This window comes from Vulpes vulpes, chromosome 13, assembly GCF_048418805.1.
Source record: "Vulpes vulpes isolate BD-2025 chromosome 13, VulVul3, whole genome shotgun sequence".
NCBI classification, from domain to species: Eukaryota; Metazoa; Chordata; class Mammalia; order Carnivora; family Canidae; genus Vulpes; species Vulpes vulpes.
Window position 1 is genome coordinate 27324542 of NC_132792.1, and position 23930 is coordinate 27348471.

The following is a 23930-nucleotide window of genomic DNA, read 5'->3' on the forward strand; positions in this document are numbered from 1 at the left end:
ATCATGACCAAGTGGAGATTATCTGAGCAATGCAAGTTTGGTTTTAGATTTTAAATACACCTCAATGAAATTTACCATATCAACAGATTAAAAAACTAATAAACATAAAATCTTACCAGTAGGTATTTTTAAAGTTTTGGATAAAGTCTAACATCCTTGTGAGAAATTTTAGCAAACTAGAAATGAAAGGGAACATCTTCAATCTGATAAAGGGCATCTGCAGGAAACTATAGGTAACATCATACTTAATACTGAAAGACTTAGTGTTTTCCCCACTCTCCCACCCTTCCCCCTAAGATCAGAAATAGAGTAAGGATGTCTTCTTTTGCCACTTCTACTTAACATTGTACTACCAAGTTCTAATCAGTATAATAAGGCAAGGAAAATAAAAGCCATCCAGATTCAAAAAGAAAAAATAAAACTTTCTTTATCCACAGGTAACACAATCATTTGTGTTGAACATCCTTTGAAATTTATTTAAAATAAAAACAAAGTACTAAAACATTTAGTTATCAGTTTCAGGAAATAAGATCAATATACAAAATTCAACTATCTCTATATACTATCAACTAACAATCAGAAAGTGATAAAAAACAATGACATTTACAATAGCATTATGTTCATGAATCAGAACAGTTGTGGTAAGATGTTTCCCTAGGTTTATCTAAAGATTTAATGCAATCAAGTAATCCTAACATGCTTTCTTCTTTTTCAGTAAAGTATGGTATTACAAAGGACCTAGAATACCAAAAAAGAATAAAAAGGTCTAATATCACCAGATTTTAAGACTTATTATAAAGCTATAGTAGTCAAGACAATGGACATGTGGTATTGGCATCAAGGCAAAGTGATTGGTAGACATATGGACATATATGGCCAATTGAATTTAGACAAAAACATGAATGCAATTCAGTGGAGAAAGAATAACTTCTTCCCAAAAAAATGGTGTTAGAACAATTAGATACCTATTTTCACCTTTTTATTAGACCAAATTGTGGTCTTACCAAAGACATAAGGTACTAATCCCTGAAACCTATAAATGTTACCATATTACAAAAAGTGATTGCATTAAAGATTTTACATGGAGATTTTATCCTGGATTATCTAGGTGGACCCTAAATTCAGTTACAGTGTCTTTATAAGAAAGAGGCAGAAGTAGATTATAAATACAGAGAAGAGGTAATGTGAAGATGGACACAGAAATCAGAATGATGTCCACAAATTAAGCATTCTGGCAGCCACCAGAAGCTAGATGAAGCAAATAACAGATTTTCCTCCAGGACATGCAGAGAAAGTACAGTCTTCCTGGTGTGTTGATTTTTAATTTCTGACCTCAAAACCATGAGAGAATATGTTTCTGTCATTTTAAGTCACCAATTTTGTGATAATTATAGTAGCCATAAGAAAATGCCTTATACTAAAATTGAAATGGATCATAGATCTAAAATGTAAAACTTTGAAACTTCTTGAAGATAACATAAAAGAAAAATCTATAACCTGGGGCTAGGCAAAGATTTCTTGTTTATGACACCAAAAAGCAAGATCCATTGAAGAGAATATCAATAAATTGAACTTTAAGAAATTATGTTCTTGGTATGACAGTCTTACAATAAAAGACAAGCCACAAACTGAAGAAACTTTAGCAAATCACTTATCTGATAAAGGGTTAACATCCAGAATATATATAAAGAATTCAACCAAACTCCTCAAAGCTCAGCAATAATCAAATGAATAAATGTCTTTAAATGAGCCAAAGTAATAAACAGACATCACCTCAAAGGAGATATATGGATGGTAAGAAAGCACATGAAACGGTGCTCAACGTTATCAGTCATTCGGAAATAAAAAAAATGAAAGTATAATGAGATATGATTATATAGCTACTGAAATACTTCTAATTTAAGACTGATCATAACTAGTGCTGGCAAGGATGTGAAACATTTTGCTGATTAAAATGGTGAAATAGTAGAATCACTCTGGAAAATTGGCAATTTTATAGAATGTTAAACCTTATGACCAAAACATTTCACTTAACCATTCCATTCTCTGCAAAGATTTGTACATAATATTTTTGTACATAGATACATTATCTGCAATAGTTAAACCTGAGAAAAAAACAAATGTCCATCACAGATGATAAATCCACTGGGAAATATCTATGCAATAGACTATTACATGACAATACAAAAAAAATAAACTATTGATATAATCAACATGGATGAATCACAAAATAATTATACCATGTGAAACAAGCCAAGAATGTACTGAATTATTTAATTCAGATAAAATTCTAGAAAGTGTCAACAAATTTATTTTGATAGGAAACAGATCAATGGTTGCTGAGGGGTTGAAGAAAGATTATAAAATATCATAAGGAAACATTTTGAGGTAATGGTTGTGTTCATTGTCTTAATTGTGATAGTTTTATGAGTATATACATAAGAAACTTTATTCAACAGTATTTTAAATGTGCCATTTATGTCAATGATTACTCCATAATGCTATTAAAATTTTTATCCAGGGATTAGGTATTGAATTTTATAAAATTTTTCTCCTATTGAGCAATAATTTTTTAGTATATTTCTGCTTTTATTAATAACTTGTATGCAGTAGCATTTTAGTACACATTTTCTATATATTTTGGGCATCAGCATCCATTCCCCTTCATTTTGGTAGTTATACCATAAATTCTTTCTGAAACCATATATTTGTGTCTTACTGACTCCATCCTTGACACCATCACTTAAAGCTAGGCCAGTCAGTATTTTGCATTGCTCTGGTTATGCTGATTGGTTCATAAATGGGAACCTAACCCATTTAGAATCCATGATTCACAATGAGCATTGGCTGTGATATCTGGGACAAAGAGAGGTCCCAGAGAATGAAAGGATATAAACAAAACTGAATTTGTCACTCTAGTAAGGTGAGAACCTCTCAAAATGTGGACCCAAAAGAGGGATAGAGCTAAGAGGCTGTAAAACAACAAACAGACCTTGATTGTATTATCTAGTCTACCTAGCAGTACTTAAAGCTAGTCCTATTCTTGGATGTTTGGGTAATGTGAGTCATTAAGTTATTTTTTTGCTTAAGCCTTTTAGTCAAAAGAAGCCTGATTCCAAGATGAAAAATTCTCTAACTATGCTCTTAACATTGAGACTTTATGCTAGACATTTATATCTGAGTTAATGGATGATAGTTAAATTATGTTTTTACCAAGAGCAGCAGTAAACAGTGGTTTATATATATAAATTACAAGTGCTTTTTAGAAGGGGAAATTTTTTCCACTTCAAAATGGTTTTGCTACTCTCCTTGAAAATGTATATTTATGAAAATAAATTTAGAAAAAAACTTCTTTGGTGCCAGGGAGGGAAGATAAAAGATTTAGGAGATGTTTCAATTCCGAAACTGTATTTTCTGATTTTGCCATTTTTCCTTGTGACCATGCTACAAATACTCTACTATAAATGTGGGGGAAGCTGTAGCATATTTTATTTTTAAGTCATTTATATTTTTTCTATTCTAAATTTAATGTTTTTAAGGCTTGAGATTCATTTTAATGTTTGCTAAAATATTCAACACAGATATTTACTTATTTCTGGAAAAATGGTACCAGGGAAATGTTGACGAAGATTGAGTATATTCTTGACATTAAAATAAATATTGTTCCATTGTCTGCCATGTGTGCTTATACCATGAAAAATATGGTTTGGCATAAAACGTTAATTCAGTCACTGAAATTATAAAATGAAGAACACTCAAAGAAATACTGTTCTCCAGTTCTTTGCTCAACAGCACATGTGTATTCACTGTTATTCTTTGTCTACAAATACATACTTCACTAGAGGAAAAAGGAGAAGGATGAGGATATGTTAATGGAAGTACAGGGTAATAAAAGTATGAAGTGTATTTTCTAATGTTGGTATAATAGATTTTGCTGGAGCTTTGTTACTGTTGCTTCAGGAACCCAGCTGTAATTAGATAGGAGGAAAACCAACCAAGAAATCAATAACCCAAAACAAAATGGAAAGCTGCTTTGGAGAATAGCCTGGCGATTCCTCAAAATGTTAAGCATAGAATTACCATAGGACCCATTAATCCCAAGCATGGGTATATATCAAGAAAAATAAACACTAGTACACGAATTTTCATAGTAGCATTACTCATAATAGCCAAAAGTATAAAGAAATGGATGGGTAGATAAATACATGCTATATCCATATAATGGGATATTATTTGGCAATAAAAAGGAATGAGGTACTAGTACATACTACAACATGTATGAACTTCGAAAATATGCTAGGTTTCTGTGTAACTTTGCTAAATGCCAAGATTAATCAAAATGCAAACACAGATCTTCAAGTTTTATTTAGTAAAATGAACATGATTTAGGGAGTCAGATTTTCCTCAACACCTACTCTGTAAAATGGAGACAATACATTCCCCACAGAATTGTGAGGGTTATAGTTTATAGAGTGCCTAATTTTTTCCATACATGCTAGTTTCCTTAAAAGGCTTTATAGTATCTTAAAGAATATACAACTGATAAACACAAAATTATTGTGATAACATGATCTTGGGTGTTATAGGAGCCCTCCACCACCCCCACCACCCTCATAATTGGCTTCTAAAGCTCACAGAAAGAGAACAAAGTTTGCTAAGCATGCTACTTCTAGGCTTGGAGAACCAACTGTTGTTGAGGGCACCAGGGCTTACTAAGAGACTAGTATTCACAGAACCTGTACTGCCAGCATTCATACTCTTATTACCTTCAGGTTATTTTAGTGGGCTGAGGTAAAAAGAGAAATTTCTCATTTGGAAAAGGGAGAGAGAGGGAGTGCCTAATTATCCTCCCCAAAGAGATGCTGAGAATTTCTTGTAAAGCATGTAGGTGTCAAAGAAGAACAACTGCATTTGTTTCCTAGTCGGATTTCTGCTTAGCTATCATAGGCTTTTCTACCTGTCCTTTGCTCCTGGAGTAGGGTAAAGAACAGTGTGGACAGATGGTTTGGTAGTGGGATACTAGTGAGGAAAGGGGACACTGAACTGGGTTCCAGAGATGGGTCCTCTTCATAGCTGTGGGTACCAGTGTTAGGAGTAAAGAGAATCAACAAGATTGGAAGCCAGGGATTCTCCAAGGACAGACACAGTATGTGACAATGAAGCACCATATCTGAGGGCAGCTACAAAGTGGGTGCAGCTCTATGGGAGTAAGGTAGACTATGTAGCTGGGTCTCAGAGGGGTAACTGTTAAAACCAGAAAGCTTAATTCTGAAAGTCTCAGGGATGAGAATGAAGTTGGATAGACATTTGCAGGTTATTAATAGCAGTAGACTGTGATATAATGGTTCAGCTCCTGGCTACTGCAACCTGACTGCTTAGATTCATAGACTCAGGATCAGGGGCAAGGTGTAGAAGGAATACACAGTCTTTATTTTGCGATTGTGTTAAAGGTCCAACCTTTTACATTTCTTTGAAAACTTTCAGCAAGTTAAGGACAGGAAATTCTTTCAAAAATAACAAAAAACAAAACTCCTTGGGGTCTTGAAATAGAAGATAGACTAAAAACTCTATCTTAAGTTTATCTAAATAATGGGTTGGAATCTTTGCCTTAGAATACATAGGAGCCATAGGCATTTCAAAATTCCATTTCTTTTTTTTTTTTTCAAAATTCCATTTCTTAAAGGTAAGAATAATATTACAGCTAATATATAAATAGCACCTACTATGTACCAGCCACTGTTCTAGCACTTTACATATTAAACTCTTTTCTCATAACAATTCTTTATTATTCTACTAAAGAGAAACTAGGATACAGAATTTAAGTAATCTGCCTTAGTTATAAGCAGTAAGTGGCGGAGCTTGGGTTTAAACCAAGGCAGTATGGACCCTGGGGAATTCTTAACCACTTTTTAAATCTGCTTTACATGTGCAGGTAGTGACTTGTCCACATACTTTTTGATGATTGTGGTGGCGATTTCTTGTTATTTTTGTTCCAAGTCTCTAAGATTTTAAGCAGATGGAGTTTTGAACACAGTTGTATTTCTCAGTCATTGCTTTTCTTTTACTGCTTGGCTAACTTTTCCTGTGGCTGTCAGTATTTTATATCTTCAGAGACAGAGGCTTTGGGAAAGTAAGTAAGTAAAAATATTTAAATCATGGAAAAATTTGGTCTATGATTCTAGAAACTCATGACTTCGCCCCATGCTTGTTTAGGTGGGTCTAGATAATTTCAGTTGTGGTTTCCATAGCACTGCTTTTGAATTTCTTCCAAAGTGCATGCTTTTAATGGTTTCCCTGGTGATCTAGCAAATGGTTGACCCCAGCTGTATGATAATTCCTAATTAGGCTTAAAGGGTTTATTACAGTTTGGTATGATGAGAAGAAAAACTGCCATTCAACTGTTTCTGAACAACCCAACTTAAGCAATGCTTCTTTGCATAGTCGGGGTTTTTTTTTGTTTCTTTGTTTTTTGTTTTTTGTTTTTTTTTTTTGACTCTCTTTTTTTCCCCAAGTTTTGGCTCTCCCCCTCCCTGTTTTTAAAACCTTCCTTGAGTGTTTTAGTTCTCAAGGGATCACTTCAACCTGTGCTGAATCTTGAGCTAAATGTACTTGTTTACTTACCCAAGGACCATGTTTTACAAAGATAGCCAGTAGCTAAAGCTCCCTGATTTACTCAGGGTCTATGGATTATTATAACAAAGCAGGAAAGCCTGTTGACCTATTTGCCACGTCTGCCCACTATAGAGCCAGATGCAGTGACAGATTTTTGAAAGGAGTGAACTTCTTTGTAGGGAATTAACTAGTGGTTTCTACTGCATTCCTGGCAGGACTCTGGAATGATGACTCATAAGATTAGGCTCATTGTAGAAAGTTAAAGAAAGAAGTGGAACAAACCATCTCTCCCTTAGCAAATGTTCTCACTTTGGTGTTAACCAGTATTGATTCTAGGTCTGAAAGCAAGTAGTACCAACTTTTCAAACTGATGTGAAATTAGAAATTGCAGTCAGTCCATGGTCATCAAAAACTAAATATGATGGGGTGAGTTGGAAACGTTGCTTTTAATAAATAAGGAAATTCAATATTGCCATAAGCATTTAAGTGGTTTACGGAGAAGCTTTTTGGCAATTATACTCCTTAATTTTCTCCAAGAATTATATTTAAACCACATTAAAAACTATTATATATTAATATCCTATTTTACTTTTATAGGCACCCAGATGAAAATAATGTGCTAAATGATAGCATTTTCTAGATAGTGCTGCCAAGCTAGTTTTGCCCATTCTGGAGTCCAGAATCTTAATTGTAATTGGAATCCTAGAGAGATTAACTTGGTAGATTTATTGTTTTATTGTATTTTGTTAGTATTCTTATACAACAAATTACTAAACTATCTTAGTAGTTCTGGAAGTCACATGTCCCAAATTGGTTCTACTGGGCTAAAACCAAGGTATACAGAAGATTTGTTTCCTTGACTTCCAGCTTTTAGAGGCTGCCTGATTCCCTTGGCATATGGTTCTTTTCCATCTTCAAAGCCAGCAATGACAGTTCAATTTTTCATGCTTCATCACTCTGACACTACTATCCTTGTGCCTTCTTCTAGTTTTTGGGACCCTTTTGATTGCCTTGGGTCGACCCAAATAATACAGGATAATCTCTCTATCTTAAAGTCAGGTTATTAATAACCTCATTTCTATCTGCAACCATAGCATTTATTTGCCTTGTAACATATTCAGATTCTGGGGATTAGGAAGTAGGATATTTGGGGAAAGGGGTGCATTTTTCTACCTACTACAGCTAGTAGCCTATTATCTAGAACATATGGATTTTTATATCAGTATTGTAGGTTGAAGTCTTAAAATTTTTTATTTTATTATTTACTGTTGTTATCAAGATATAAAAAAATATATATCCTGAAAGCAATCTCTATCTTAAGCCCTATTTGAAATAAGAAAATGTACAAAAAAATAAGCAAATAAAATATAATACTGGTAAAAATATTTGCTACAATTATGATAAAAAATCATATATGAAATGTTCATACAAATGAGTAATAAAAACCTAAAGCTCACTCTAAACTAGGAAGATAGATTAAGCACATTTCAAAACAATTTCTGGAAGAAAGAAATTAGTGGGTGATGAAGCAGGTAGAGAAAATGATACCTATAACGTTATGAGGCAGGACAGTGAGGATATAGGCACCAGTTTACCAAAATAGAACCCCATGGAGGTTCTGGACTCAGATTTGATTAGGTGGGAAAGTGATGAATAAGGCTGAAATCAGAAAACAAAACATAGCTCTGATTATTTGGAAGTAACTAAGACTTCTGGTGAAGATTCTGGAGCTTCCAAGAAAAGTATTTCTCATTTTAGAATTTGGGCAGATCTGTAGCCTCACAAATGGTTCTGTACAGGACCATCATGAAGTGGATTATATTTGTTGACACACCCTGAATTTCCTCACTAGAGTCCTCAATTCTTTTTATGCTGGAGAGGGACCTAGTCAGAAAAAAGACCAAGATACCTAATATCACAGAATATCCATAGTGGCAATCTGCCCATTTGTTTAAAACACCAATGAAGGGCAGCTCTGGTGGCTCAGCGGTTTAGCACCGCCTTCAGCCCAGGGCCTGATCCTGGAGACCCAGGATCTAGTCCCATGTTGGGCTCCCTGCATGGAGCCTGCTTCTCCCTCTGCCTGTGTCTCTGCCTCTGTCTCCTCTCTCTATGTCTCTCATGAATAAATAAAAAAAAATTTTAAAAATAAAAAAATAAAACAACAATGGATAGCTGATGGTGGGGATTCAACATTTATAGGATTTCCCAGAACCGAAGAAAAAAAAGAATTTTCAGGCTAAAAGGACCCACCTAGTGTCCAAAAAAGTGTAGAAAGACACACATAGACAGTATCATGAATTTTTACAATTCCAAGATTAAATGATGATCCTAAAGTCTTCAAAGACAAAAAACAAATCACTTACAAGGAATTAAGAGTCATGCTGACATCAATTTTTTTCCAGCTGTCCTAGAGAGTAGAAAATAATTGCACAGTAAATTGAAAATTCTGTCAGTTATTTTCAATCCAGAAATTTTCCTGCATGTAAATTCTAGGAAAGTTGAATATGTTCTTATTAAGGATATGAAATCCTAAAAAACAGTGTGATCAAAGTAATAAGAAGGAATTTATGAGGACTTTAAAAACAGTTAACCCTTGAGTAGATAGTATCCAGTCTAGTTAGGAAGAAAAGGACAGAGGGCTTTGAGAGGGAGAGCTCTATAAAATAAAATCAATGTTAGAGCTTAAAAACAAACAAACAAACAAACAAACAAACCTCAGAGTATGCTAAATACAAATAAAGCAAGAGAAAAAATTGCATAGAATTCCTGAGCAAAATAGAAAGATGGAGAAGTCATGGTTTGCAGATGATGCTAAGTGATTCATGGCATGAAGTTAAGTGTGTTAACCTTAATTTTCTCTTCCAGCGGCATTGGGTTAAGCTATTGTACACACAGAAGAGGAAATGCAATACAAACAGATTACTTGGGGTTTTAATGAACATTCTTATATAATCATAAATACAGAAATGTTTTGTATCAGGTCTCAATTTTTAAAGTCAGCCTAAAGACACAGCAAAGAATCCCTGCAATGATTGCCCGAAATAATATAAATATTAACCTTGTAGCTGCAGAGGGTGACATATAGAAGGGAAGAGGAAGAGCCAAGAAAAAGCATGAGTGCCAATCTCTTTATCTCACAAAGTGGGATTTGATAAGTAGAATGTGCAATTTAAATTATCAAGGCCACCAACAGAATTATTTAAAAAATAATAAAACCACGAATATCACACTTAGGAAGAGTGTAACAGAGGCTGTTAATGCATTACCCCTATCCCTACAGCCTACCCTAGAGGCTATCCCAGCTAATTCTTGCACAGATTGCTCTGATAGCCTCCTGTGTCTCTCTCTCTGCTAGAATGGGCTTGGTCTATAAGATGGACAAGCCAAAAGTGCTACTAATATGGCCCAGAAATAACCCTCAAACAATGAGAATGAAAGTTTGTCATCAGGGAGACAACTTTGAGTTGTCTCTTTTTACAGGGTCCCCAGAAACATTTAACCCAGTTACCCACAGAGACAACTCACTCATTAATCTGCCATTCATTAGCTTTTCTTTCGTCTGTGTTAGGTTTCCTCACTCCCTCACTGTGCTTCCCAGAATTGCCTTCCCAAATAAACTACTTGTACATAAACCCCTGTCTCAGGGTTTGTTTTGCTTGGAACCAAACTAAGCTATAAATGTGAGTCAAATCTTTTTTTTTTTTTTTCTACATCCAGGAGCTAATACATATTATCTAAATTTGATAAAATAAGAAATTTGAACATATTATCAAATGAATTATGGTGAAAACCACCAAAACAAATTTAAAGAGAAATATTAAGAGTTTGTTTCTGATGGAGGGTTAGGTGGGATGGCAGACTTTGCTTTTACTATATAAGTGACAAAGGACACGAACTATTTATAAAAGAAGAAAAGGCTAAAATTGTATAAAACTTTCTCAGCCTCTCTAGTTACTAAAGAGATATAATGATGAATCATTTTTCTTTTCTTTTTTAAAAACTAATATATATATAATTATATATATAATTTATTAATATATGTATTAATTTATTAATGAGAGATAGATATGGGGGGGTGTGCAGAGACACAGGCAGAGGGAGAAGCAGGCTCTATGCAGGGAGCCCGACATGGGACTTGATCCTGGGACTCCAGGATCAGGCCCTAGGCTGAAGGTGGTGCTAAACCACTGAGCCACCAGGGCTGCCTGATGAATCATTTTTCACTTAACAATTAGGAAATCTAAAAACTTGATAACCAGCTTTACATAGGTAACAAGAGTGAAGTGAGAAGCATTTTTTCATACACTGTCAGAGAAATTCTAAACATACACAGTCTTCCTGAAAAGCCAATTTAGATATTTGGCTAGGAGTCAATATTTCTCATATCTGCTATAATTTCTTTTTTTTTTGGATGCAATTCCAGAAGAGGAATAAAAAAATGCAAACATTTATCCATAAAGATGTTCGTTGAATCGTTATTTGTTATAGTGAAAACTGAAAACAAATACTTAAGATTAGGGGAATTATAAGTATATTAGCATACATTTATATATTAAAATACTACAAAGACATTAAATAGCGTGATTTTGAAGGGCTCTTATTCACACGGAAAATGCTTATGGTCTCAAGTGAGATGAAGGCAGAATACAAAATTAGATATGATTTACTACTTCAAATATTTATAAAACTTTATTAGCAAAAATTAGCAAAAATGTTTTGTAATATGGTAAGTTCTAACTGGCATCAGTCTGTGAAAGAATTTTGTTAGGAAATTATTATATAAGACATTTGGAGTGAAGTTGAATAATTGAGATATAAAGGCAATAAATAGATTATGATGAATGAATCTACATGTATGGGGAAAATGCATTTATTTATTATTATTATTAGTAGTAGTAGTAGTAGTATTGCTACTGGTAAGAGGAAAAGAGAGAATAAAAGGTGTAGAAGATGGGAGAGAATGAAATGATGGCAAAAGGCCATGAGGTATGCAATATGGCTGTGCCTCCAGACATAGCCTCCATGAAACTTTTAGTGCAGTTCTCTAAACTCACAAATGTGATTTTTATGGAGGCTGATCAGAGAAGAGGCTACCATGTTGTGTGCTTTGTTCATGGTGTGGTACAGGTAATATGCAGGGATGCTGGATCACCTTCACAGGAGTGATGGGGATGATATAAACTTTTAGGAATTAGCTCATGTCTTTGGAGGTATTTGGTTTCCACAAGTAATGGGTTTAGAAATGGGGGTTCAGGAAGTTTCACTTATATCTGAATCACCAGCATTATACCTACATTAAAAACTATTTTAGCAAGGACTTTGTAAGTGACAGAAGCACTTGGAAGGGTTTGAGCTGCATGAACCAGAGGCCATCTGGGACCTAGGGGTTGGAACTAGAACTTTAATGCCAGTGACACATATCCTCTTGGTTCTCTTTCCTTTACCAACTTTATTCCCTCCTGATCTCACTGGATTTCTCCATCTGCTATAATGAGACTGGCAACACGTTACAGTATTATAGCCTAACAGCTTTACTGATATGGGAAACAAAGGCAGAAGAGAAATTATTAAATTTCTTTACTACCTACATTGACAAGTCCTTGAAACGGGCAGAGTGACATTCTTCTAGGGACTCAACTGCCTCAATGTTAATACTTTGCTAAGGGCAAAAGGCAATCTTAGCCTTACCCCCAGAATCCTGTAAGTGTACTTTAACATATAAAAATTCCTTTATAAGTTTCCTTTATCTTTAACCACCCCAAGGTCCATGTTGGCAATCATTCCCCAAGCATATGGCCCACCGATATACATCTGAAATGTCCCATGACTAACGTTTAATTAGATGGTAATAAATGGCCTTTTCCCCAACAATAGCTAGCTCCCTTAAGGTCCTGGAAACTTGCTTCCAAAATTCCGTAGAGACTTATGCTATCCCTAACCCCTCCCTAACTTGAAAGTATATAATGGGCCACTCCTCATGATCCTGGTACAGCTCTTCCTGCCCACAGGTCCTATTCCAGTGCTTTAATAAAACCACCTTTTTGCACCAAAGACGTCTCAAGAATTCTTTCTTGGCCATTGGCTTCAAACCCTAATGTCTTTCCCACATCATTTATGATTAGTTTAAGTTGGAAAAAAAAATCAGCAATGGCCTCAAATGGGTTTGACTTGGTTTGTGTGTTCGTTTCGTTTTCATCACTGGGGACAAGTGAGCAAGTTTCTCCAATGGAGCAATTGCAGAGCGGGGATTAGGCCTGATACTGATATGGGAGAGCTTGGTTCTTGTCTCACAGAGTCAAAGAATGAATCTCATGGACAGAGGAGCATGAGTAAAGTGGTAGAAATTTATTAAGCAAGGATACAGAGAAAGCTCTCAGAAGTGAGAGGGGTCCTAACAGGGTTGCCACTGAGGACTTTGGCCTTTTCCTGGGAACCTAACCATGGAACCCAAGACCTTGAGATTTCTTTGTGCTGTCTCAAGTGATTGACATAGGACTGTTTTGGGGTCTGATGAATGAATCTCTGGGATTGTTTGGTAACTGTCAAAGGGAGATACTCCCTAACACTTTGGAGCTAGGGAGCCTAATTTATTTTCTTCTGTTTTTATTGTCTTATCTGTTTTCTTGGTATGGGTAGGAGCCTGACTCTGGACCATTTGGTGTCCTTGGGACTTATGGGAGCCTGACTCTGGGCCTTTCCCTTATCTTTCCCTGCCTAGACCCATCTGCCCCTAGATAATTCCTATATCAATACTAGATTACAGGAGGACAAACAGAGCCCATGGAAGGATTCTGAGCCTAGCTTGTCTCCACAACACAGATAAGCAAGCAATAATACACCCAAGTACAGAAGACAAAAAATTGTAAATCAAGAATTCTAAACACTGCCACGTGGCTCTGAGTAAGGGATGGACAGGACTAAGTAGAGGGAGATATGTAGGGGGCCATGGGATCAGGATCACAAAATTTAAAATATATGGAAGTATAAGGAAACCAGAGATAAAGAAATCCTGTCCTAGGTGTCAGAGGTAGGATATTGTTACAACAGTTACTTGTGACCAACAAAGAATTACCAGACCCTAAAAAGGAAGTATTATCACTAGCCCTTAATCAATGGTGATATCAGTGTCAGGTTTGATCCGGTTGGTAGTGAAATGGAGAGGACAGGCAAAGGTGGGTTGAAGCAAGCCTTTAATGGACATGCTCTCTGGTGAGGTTCCATGGCCCCACAGGGAGTGAAGCCAGGGAAGTCATGGGCCGGTAAAGTCGCACCCAAATGGAGTATATGTGAGCTTTTTAAGGGGAGGGGTAAGAGGTTGTGTCTGTATGGGGTGATAGGTATTAGGGCATATTACTGATGGAATCAGTATGGGGCGATAACTGCTTATGCCCTTATATGGGGGTTGGGTAAGGTGCCATTCAGGTTTCCTATGCAGGTCCTGTTTTTCCCATGATGGCGTGTCCTTGGGTGGTCTGCTAGTGGCGGGAAAGTCTCGAGGCAAGGGTAAAAAGATGGAGGGTCTGCCGCAATTTTGTTGGTGCCTCCCACCTGCCTTGATCCCACCAGCCCAACATTACATTCCTCTTGTTGTTATAGGGTGTTAGTTCAGATCTGGCTACTTCCTGATGAGTAGGGGGCATCATGGGGTCCCTCGGAAGTGGACAAGTGGGAGTAGAGGTGAAGGAGGAGTTGGTTGACAGATACTCAAGACATTTCACGAATTTGTTCTTGGATGAATCGGAGAATGCAAGGGGCCACCATTAATAATATGCTGATGATTAGGAGTGGACTTAGAAGGGGGAGGAGCCATGTAGTTAGTGGGGTCTGCCACCATTGGGGTGTAGTTGGGCCGCCAGGAAGGTATCGGGTTTCACGAACTTTGGCGAGGGTGTGGAGATTGGTCTCAACTACACCTGTTTTATTGATGTAATAACACCATTCCTCATTGAGAAATATGCAGGTTCCACCTTTGTCCACAGTGAGAAGGTCTAAGGCACGTTGGTTTTGGAGCACAACTTGAGCCACTGATGTTATTTGGCCTTGTAGAGAAGACAGAGACTCTGCTGAGGCCATGATGGCCCCTTGAAGCCTTTCAGATAAGTCTCTGGTAGAATCTACAGAATTAATTAGAGCCCCTGTACCCAGTCCTGTAGCCACCAGGGTGGAGGCCAGGGAGATCCCGATAAGGAATGAGACTGGATAAGGAGAAAGACTGCCCATTTTTGTTTTTGTGGAAGGTTAGCCAGGAAGGAAACTTTAGCTTGGTTGTACATGGTCTTGGAACTAAAGAGATGAGTAGGCAAAGAAGAGAGGGGGAGGTGTTAAGGGATTTAGAAAGGGTGCCATTGCACCAGAAGAAGCCTCTGATGGGGGGCATGATGAGATGATGAGAGATAACATTTGATAGGGTGACATTGCAGAGGGAAGAGTTAGGAGTGGAATAACAGAAGGGAGTTGGTGGTTAAGGGGGTCAGTGAATAAGGGAATGTTATGGAGGGAGGGAGAAGGTCCTGGAGGTGTGGGTGTGGGGTTGGTGCAGTTAAATGGATTAGGGAGGGGAATGGCCACTAGGGGGGCTTTGCCCAAGGCAGCACAGATAAAGCAGTGGGACAAATTGCCCATGACAGGAAGGTTGGTAAGGGTAGCACCTTGTTGGATAAGTTTTACCCAGGAGAAGGGGCCTTGCTTCTGAGTTGGATTAGCTTGTAGGTGGGTCTGGAGATGTTATTCCTATGCATGTATGGTGTGAGTTTGGTTGCTTAGGGCAGATAGGATTTGTGGAAGTGAGACCCACACATATGCTCTATAGATTCAGAGAGAGGAAGCAGGGTAGGAATCAAAAGGCCAGCAGTATAATTTTGCAGTCACCCCGGTTGCCCAGCGGGAATCCCAAGGATCTGGAATAGTTAGGAAGTACGACTTTCTGTCGGTGGTTAAGATGGTGTTGGCCACGTGTGGTAACAAGTTGGGTAGTGTGCATGTTACAATAAAGGTAAGGACAACCGCCATTGGTTTCAACCCAGTAGGTACAGCAGTTGTAGTGGACTTGGTCATAGACAAAGCAGATTGAGGGGTCGGAGGATCTTTGCGGGGCAGAGTTGAATGCAGGAAAGGAGAAGTTAATAGAAGCCTGATATCCCAGTGGTTGACAATCAGTAGTAGAGAGAAGGTAGGCCCAGGATCCCTGGTCCCAGGCTTCTGTCACGTAAAACCACCACCTAAACCCAGGGTCACTGTGGAGTTACTGAGAGGATTAGGAGGATGATGGCATGATGGCCGCACCCGAGTAGGTCCCAAAGGCTGTGCTGTCCACACATCTTGTGAGGGAGCTCACTTTAATTTAGAGATGTATACCTATGGGTGGTGTCCTAGGAGTTTAGCGGCCATGGGGGTCATAAGCACCACTGTGTAGGGGCCAGTCCACTTAGGCTGTAAAGTTTTTGGTTGTAGTTCTTTCAGCAGGACACTATCCCCTGGGGCCAGGGCTTGGGGAGTATCTCTGGAAGCAGGGATGACTGAATCCTCATGGGCCCACAGGAGGGTTCATAGAAGAGTTAGGTAAGGTAGGTAAGACAGGAGAAGCAGAGGCAATGATGGAAGATTTTGAGTGAGTGGGAAGGGCTGCCCATAGAGAAGCTCAAAGGGACTTAGACCTGACAGCCCTCTAGGGGTAGCTCTGAGCCTCGTTAAAGCCAGCGGGGAAAAGGGTTGGCCAGGACAGGCAGGTTCCAAGGTAAGTTTGGTGAGGTGTTCCTTGATAAGGCTGTTGGCTCACTCTACCTTACCCGAAGACTGGGGGTGATATGGGATATGGAGCTTCCAGGTAATGTTTAGGCTCTCAGAGACTTGCTGGGTGATGCTGGAGATGAAAACTGGGCTGTTTTAAGATTGTGGGGTCTGTGGGAGGCCGAATCTTGGAATTATGTGTTCAATGAGTATGGTGGCCACCACATCCACCATCTCCCAAGCTGTGGGGAAAGCCTCTATCTACCCTGCAAGGGTATCCACCAAGAACAGTAGGTAGCAAAAGGATTTGTGGCATGGCCTGTGGGTGAAATCAAGCTGCCAGTCCTCACCAGATTGGTGGCCATGGAGCTGATGATTGGGTCCCGGCCTGCGAATTCCCCCTTGAGCATTTACAGGAGTAGGCCTTGCAAGACTGATGTACGTCTCTGATAACCTTTCAGAGATGTGGATAGTGGAAAAAGGGTTCTAGGAACTGGTGTAAGGCCTTGGGACCAATGGTAGGGATTGATGTATGTCTGAAATGATCATGGGAGCTAAATGGTTTGGAAGAGTGAATTTCTTTTGAATGAAGATCCAGCCCTTATCCTTGGTTATTCCTCCCATTTTTTTGAGCATCTGAATCTCCTTAGCAGTGTATGAGGGGAAATGTGGCATGTTAAGGAAGAGGAGGGGGACTGGGGAGGAGCCTAAGGCTGTGGCTCGGAGAGTGGAGTCGGCTTTATTGCTGCCTCGGGACACCGGGTCCTTGGAGGATTAGTGTCCACGACAGTGAACAATAGCTACTTCAGTGGGAAGGCTGAGGGCCTTGAGTAGTTTTGAAATGAGGGGCCCATTGATTATGGGGGTTCCCTTGGTCGTAAGAAACCCTCACACTTGCCAGAGGACAGAATGTGCATGTGTGATGAGGAAGGCATATTTGGAGTCAGTGTATATGGTAACTCATTGCCCTTTGGACACATGAAGAGCCCTGTGAAAGATAGTTCTGCCTTCTGAGAGGTTGTCCTGAGGGGGAGGGGAACTGCCTCTAGGATTGCATCTAGGGTAATGACAGCATATGCCACATGTTTCTGGCCATCTGGGGTGATGAGAGAACTACCATCCACAAAGAGTATTTGGTCAGGGTTAAGGAGAGGTTGCTCAGAAAGTCCCGGATGTGGAGGAGTCAGCTCTTCCAGGAGTTGAGGGCAGGAATGGGAGGGTTCTGGGTTAGTAGAGGGGGTAGGTAGGAGGGTAGCAGGATTTAGACAAGGAGAAGTTGACAGATGTCAGGATTTTCGATGAAGAGGAAGTGATTAAGTTGGATTCCAGAAGGGGCCAGATGAGAAATAGATTTGTGGCTCAGTAGACCTCCCAGGTGGTGAGAGGAGAAAATGGTGAAGGGCCATCCCAGAGTGAGTTTAAGGGCCTCCCTTGTAAGGGAGGTGGCAGCAGCCAGGGCTCTGAGACATGGTTGCCAACCCTGAGCAATGACATCTAGCTGTTTTGAGAGGTATGCCAATGTGTGTTACGTTGGTCCCATTTGGCTGTACCAGGACGCCAGTGGCCAAGCCGGAACGCTCATCAGTAAATAAGTAGAAAGGTTTTGAGAGGTCCGGAAGAGCTAAAATGGATCCTGAAGTAAGGTAGTCTCGTAGTTTGGAAAAAAGATGTTTTACAGTGGAGGGATCTGTCAATGGTCCCTGTGGGGTTTCGCTGCCCTATAGAGGGGTCATGCCAGGAGAGTGAAGTTAGGAGGACTCCAGTGTTGGAAGAAACACACAAGACCCAAGAAAGAGAGAATGTTGTCGGTGTTCTGGGGGGGGCTGGAGATCCTGGAGTAGATGGATGCAGTCTCCAGTGAGTGTTTTAGAGATAGGGGTTAAGGATATACCCAGATAGGTAACCATGGGGGTGCAAAGTTGCACTTTGGAGGGAGTAACCCAGTACCCTTTAGAGCCAAGGAAATTAAGGAAGAGAGCAGTGTCTTCCTATGAGGAAGGGAGGGAGGGGCTATAAAGGAGGAGGTCATTGACATTTTGGAGGAGTGTGCTATGTCCAAAAGAGCATTGTTGGAGATCTCCAGAAAGGGCCTGGCCAAAGAGATGGGGGCTATCCCTGAGGCAGTACCATCCAGGCCAGTTGTCCTGAGGTATGTGTGTTGGAGTCTTTCCATGTGAAAGCAAAGAGAAAGTATGAATCTGAGTGTAGAGGAACAGTAAAGAAGGCATCTATGAGGTCTAAGACTGAGAAGTGAGTAGTGGTGGAGGGAATATGGGTGTATGGGTTGGGCACCACTGGGTAGAGAGGGATAGCAGTCTTGTTAATGAGTCTTAAATCTTGTACTAGGCAGTAGGCTCCAGAGGGTTTCCTGACAGGGAGAATGGGGTTGTTGCACGGGGAGCTGATGGGGATAAGGAGGCCCTGCTGGCAAAGTCAGTCTATAATAGGTTTAAGTCCCCGTCAGTGAGTTTCTGAAATTGGAAATTGGGGATGAGAAGGAAAGGAGGTTTGATCTTTTAAGTGGATTTTTACTTGGTGGGGTGAGGTGCCACAATTGGTTTAGAGGTGTCTCAGACTTGGGGCTTAACCAGTAAAGGGAGATGGGGTGGTGAGGAGGGATCAGGAGAAATTAAGGGTAAGATGAGGTGAGCTGAGACAGTGGGTGAGGGAGAAAGACGAATGGTGGCTTTGAGTTTGTGTAGGATATCCTGGTGGAGGAGAGAAGCTGGGCAGGAAGGAATTATAAGGAAGGAATGTGAGAAGGGGAACCCATCCAGGCTGCAAGAGAGGAATGGGGTAGTTCGTGGAATAGAGGAGGTGCCATCAATTCCCACCACTGTTACTGGAGAGGGGAAGCTGGCACCTGAGTAGGAAGGCAGAACAGAGTAGGTCACCCCCATGTCCAATGAGAAAGAGATGGACTTACCCGATACCTGGAGCAGGACCCTGGGATCGGTGTGGGTGAGGGCGGTGTCTGAGTCTGGGCCCCATCAGCCATCATCCAAGCCCATGGACTGGAAGGCAGGACTTACCCGATCAGAGTTTCCCCCACATGGAGGCCCGGAGGATCCTCCCAGACCGGGGCAGTAGGATTTGCAGTGGCCCATCATTCGATATTGAAGGCATGGCCGAGTTTGCTCCTTGGGATTGGGACATTGATGGGCCCAGTGTCCCTCGGTTCCATATTTGAAGCAAGCCCCAGGTGGGGGCAGTTAATTCCCAGGTGAGGGCAGGTGGGAGGGATCCCTGGGTGGCGCAGCGGTTTGGCGCCTGCCTTTGGCCCAGGGCGCGATCTTGGAGACCCGGGATCGAATCCCACGTCGGGCTCCCGGTGCATGGACCCTGCTTCTCCCTCTGCCTGTGTCTCTGCCTCTCTCTCTCTGTGTGACTATCATAAATAAACAAAAATTAAAAAAAAAAATATTCTTGGCCTCCACAATTGGAATTTCTTGATATAGTTTCCCAGGTTAGCAGAGGAAGACCCCAGCCGTTTTTCAATTTGGGAACGATGTTGGAGTGAAAATGGGACATGAACACATATAACGCCCTCTGCACCCACCACCTCTGGTAAGGGACAGAGCAGGTCAGGGGAGGAAGAGACCCTGTGAGATCTTGTGCGGGTAGAGATCGGAGGGGAGGCAAGAGGTGAAGGTTGAGGGTCGGGATAGGTAAGGGTGTTTGGGACGCAGAGGGAGAGGGAGGCAGCAGGAGGTTTCGAGTAGGGAGGAGGAGGGGTAGGGACAAGTGAGACCCTCAGGAGGTTCCGAGAGGGGGGAAAGAGAATGGGAATCAGGGGCTTTTGTTTTTGGGGCAGAAGGAGGTGGTACCGATGCCAGAAGGACTTGAGCAGCGGAACATTGGGAACGGAGGGAGGGGCGAGAACAGAGGTTCCAAAGAACGTAAGGGGAGCTCAGAGCATCTACCCTGGCGCTGACAGAGGCTGTTCAGATCCCAAGGATCTGGTAGTCAAGGGTACCCTCAGGGGCCACTGGGACTGGCTGTCTGGGCGGTACTGAGGCCAGGCCACTGTACAATAATGGATAAGATGGCATTTTCTGAGATCCCGTGAGAACCCCAGAGTTTCAAAATTGGCCAGTAGACAGCCCAAGGGAATTTTGGGGTCAAATTTGGATTGGGCAGTTCCCATGATTCCGCCGGGGAACCCAGAGACTGAAAACAGGCATCCCCGTTTGCAGCTCAGGGTCAGGGCAGAAACAGAGGTCACCGTGAGGATGAGGACACCTCCTGATCCCCAGGCACAGGGGAGAGCCACCGGCTCGGAGGAGGTGCCCCGCGGCCGGGCTTCAGGCGGGACCACCCGGACCGAGGCAGGGAATCGGGGGAACTTACCCGCTTTCCAGGCGCTGGGTTCAGTGGGGACCTGGGGGTGAGAGGAGAGGCTTCCCACCAGAGTGGGCCTCGATCGCCTCCCGGTGTCGGTGCCAAATGTCAGGTTCGACTTGGTTGGTAGTGAAATGAGATAGGCCAGGCGGAGGGGGGTCAGGCCGGCTTTCAATGCCCGTGCCCTGGGGCGAGGCTCGGGGCGCAAGGGGGTGGGGCCGGGCAAGTCACGCCCAAAGGGAGTGCATGTGGGCTTTGTAAGGGGAGGGGAGGGGGTTGTGTCTGTATGGGGTGATCGGTATTAGGGCATATTACTGGTGGAATCCGTATGGGGCATAACTGCTTAAGCCCTTATATGGGGGTTGGATAAGGTGCGGTTCAGGTTTCCTGCATAGGTCCTGTCTCCCCATGATGAGGCGTCCTTGGGTGGTCGGCTGGTGGCGGGAAAGTCCCGAGGTGAGGGTAGCAAGGTGGAGGGCCCCCATTTCGTTGGTGCCTCCCGATCCCCTTGATCCCGCAGGCCCAACAATCAGCAGAGATGTTCAAAGGATTTAGGCTCTCTGGTTCACTTTTAATAAAAGACCAACCCTCCAAGGCTGCAGTGGCAACCCTGTCAGGACCTCTTTCATCCGAGAGCTTTTTCTGAATCCTCACTTAATAAAGCTCTATCACTTCATTGAGTCTCCCTTGACTGAGGGATTCATCCTGAGATGAAACTCCGTGAGACCAGAACCTTGCTCTCCCACTTCAGCTCCAGGGGAAATAGCTATACTGTGGATTATCTGAGACCTATGAACCCATCAGGCTGTAGAGCTCCGAATGTGTGGACACTTGTACAAGCATCCAAGAAGAGGAGTTTTCCCCATTACTTAACCTTTAAATCCACACAAAATCACTTTCTAATATGGACTGACAACCAGAGGATCATGTAACACACATTTAGTAAGTACATAGGAAATCCACTAAATAAAAACCAAGTAACAAACCCAATAAACTTCCCTAGCAATTCTATTATTCTTGAAGGAGCCTTTATCTCTCTGTAAGATAGCTCGTCTTCCTTCCTCTCCCCTTACCTCTTGTCAGACTCCATAAAAACCACTTCATTGCCTTTCTACTTGTCTTCAGGTTTGGCTCTTTGCTGGCAGTAGCTTATCAGATAAACTCATCTGTGCTAATGTGTTACATCGCCCAGGTAACGGAGCTTATTGTTGACTACAAAGGATAAATCTCCCTCGTATCTAAATTGTCCCCCTGGGCCAAATTACTTTCCTCTAAAATGCCAGTGTATTTTTCATTAAAATGCTTTCAAATCCTTCAGGTTATTAGGTTTATGGCAGCCCCATTAAGCAGAACAATAATGATTTATGTAAGCAGTTAAGCCAGGATCTTTGTTTTGTTCAATAAAAAGGTTCAAGTTCTGCAGCTGGGTTTTTAGGTCCTATAGTCTTGCATTACCAGAGTGTCTCTATAATTTAGAAGATACCCCCTATTTTGTTTCCCAGAAGCCTATCAGTCCTCCTTGGGACTGTTCTTCAGGATTTGCAGCATGGAGAGCCCAGCTGTGATGTTCAAGCCTTTGCTGAGGAAGGGGCAGGTGCTTTGGATCAGAAGAGACCTTGTAAAACTTCTAGATCTACCCCATATGGGCACTGTGATTGGGTCACTTAATGAACCAAAGTTTTCCCAGCCATAAGTGGCTAAGAGTACCTTACTGAGTGTTGCACAAATTAAATACTAAATGAACCACTCTGCCAGGCTGTAGTGTCTCCAGCCTCAGATCCATTTCTTGCCTTTCCCTTGCTCTGTTCTGCATTGCAAGTGAGCAGCCCTCTGCAGACTGCATTTCTCAGGTTCCCAGCCCCCCGTGGGCCAATGGGGAACACTGTGGATTAGAAGTGTAGAAGCCGGGGGATCCCTGGGTGGCGCAATGGTTTGGCGCTTGCCTTTGGCCCAGGGCGCGATCCTGGAGACCCGGGATCGAATCCCACGTCGGGCTCCCGGTGCATGGAGCCTGTTTCTCCCTCTGCCTCTGTCTCTGCCTCTCTCTCTGTCTCTCTGTGACTATCATAAGTAAATAAAAATTAAAAAAAATAAAAAATAAAAAATAAAAATAAAAATAGAAGTGTAGAAGCCAAGGAATTTTCCCCCTAGGTCTCCTCTGCGTTGGGTGACGTATCTGGCACAATCTGTCTTCTTCATGACCCCAGTTCCTGGGGGGTCAGGTGCACCCTGACTCTAGCCCCTAGGATGGGGTAATCCCACCTCCTCTCTTTCCCCCTGGCCTAGGAGGATTCATCTTAGGTTCCTGCGATAGGAATCTCTGCCTTGCCTTAGTGTGCCCTGTTTCTCAGCTCTTCCGTCACTCATGTAACCAATTCTCTGCATTAAATTACGTGTTTTACAAGTTCAAGTGGTTGTTTCCTGCTTAGTCCTGAACTGATATGTCACCCTAGCATAGTAACGGTACATAGTAGGTATTTGTTGGGTTTTGCTGAGGTTGCTTAAACTCCTACTGTAGGATGAGATTGTTAAAGAAACCCAGAGCTGGACAGTAAAAACAGGTTCCATTCAGGGACTACTGCAGGAGGGAAAAGAGAGCTTAGCATAAAAGTGGGGTTAGTTCCAAATACAGCCTGGACAAATGAGGATTTGGAGCCAAGGAAAAGGGTGCAGATCAGTGGATGGAAAGTTATTAAGGGGGGGAGGGGAGGAAGCCCTCATAGGATTTTTGCTGAAGGTAGGCCAGGGTAATCAGACATCAAGGGTGTCTCTAAATTGCCTTAAGATTCTTGCTACCACTGGGTGATGCAGGTCTGGCGAGGATAGACATCAAGGTCAAGAGGCTTACAGGAGCCTAAAGTTAGTCAAAAAGAGTCTTGATCAAATCTAAGTGTTTTTTGCTAATCAATAAAAAGAAGTAATACGTATGATAGTATAAAGGATATGTTAGTAGGTTAGTAAAACAATTCAAATTTCTGCTTGTTATACATTTATTCAAAATGTCTGGAAATCAAGGAGTAATAACCAGATGAGCAAAAATAGCATAAACACTATTTCTTTTAATACATATTACTGGCATTAAATATCATCTCCCTGAATGCAACATTAAGTGTATTTTATACAGCCATAAAATGACCAATATTCTGTGGGTTTCATTCACTACTAGTACGCAGATGTAGAGGCTAAAGAACTATTTCCAATATTACTGTAGCAGAGATGATATATAATCAAATAACACCCAATTTCCC